Here is a 1,069-nt window from a genome sequence, read left to right as displayed (position 1 = left end):
CTCTCCTGGGAAACCGAACTTCTTTTAAAATCCTAATACGAAATGTTATGTGCAGCAGATTGCATTATTCCTCTGTTCTGCACAGTGCCCGGCATCCTGTTTGTTTGTACATGTAAAAGCATTCTCTAAAAGCTTTCACTTTGGCCAAAAGGGGTCTCAGAGCTGCTTAGAAGCTCAGTAGCGAGACTGTCCCTACCCTGCCCTGAGGCTTACAATCTGAAAGAGATGACACACTTAAAGAAAAATAAATGGGGAGGGAAGAGGGGAATGCAAGCTTAGGCAACCAAGTTAGAGTTCTTAGGCAGCAGCAGCAGGGGTGTCAACCAGCTAGGACAGAAAGTCAGGTCTCTGTTTGTGCCCTCCAAATTCAAGTACATACTAATACTTTAGGTCTGCGCAGTTAAAGTGCCTCAAAGCACCCGGTTGCCTGAGTGCAACAAATCCACTTTAAAAACAACACACAGACTTTTTGCAATTTGGAAAGAGACAGGGAACTGCATTGAAAAGTGTCAGATGAACAAACGATTGATGGGAGGGCTAGAGATAGGAAGGCCTAGGAAAAACCCGAAAAAAATGGGGAAAACCCAGTTTTTTCCAAAACTGTTTTCTGTAAAAATGGGGTGGGTGGGTGTGGAATATTCAAACTACAGTGGTACCTCAAGATACGAACGGGATCTGTTCTGGAGCCCCGTTCGCATCTAGAGGTAAACGTAACTAACGATGGCATGTCTGTGCACGCACGTGTCGCTTTTTGCCGCTTCTGCGCATTCGTGTGACGTCATTTTGAGTGTCTGTGCATGTGCACGCAGCGAAACCCGGAAGTAATGCGCTCCGTTACTTCCGGGTTGCCGCGGAGTGCAACTCAAATGCGCTCAACTCGAAGCGTATTCAACCCAAGGTATGACTGTATATCAAACTGTTTTTTTCATTTTTTTCCAGAAAAAAACAGCTTTGGAAAAAAATGGGGGAAAATACCTGCCCCCCCAATTTTTCCGGTTTTTTCCCAGGCCTTCCCATTTCTAGGGAGGGCGTGTAGACACACCACAAGCAAATCAGAATGAATGTTCCT

The sequence above is a fragment of the Podarcis raffonei genome, chromosome 1 (genome assembly GCF_027172205.1).
Source record: "Podarcis raffonei isolate rPodRaf1 chromosome 1, rPodRaf1.pri, whole genome shotgun sequence".
Classification (NCBI taxonomy): Eukaryota; Metazoa; Chordata; class Lepidosauria; order Squamata; family Lacertidae; genus Podarcis; species Podarcis raffonei.
The sequence above is the reverse complement of the archived record's forward strand: the minus strand, read 5'-3'. Positions refer to the sequence as shown.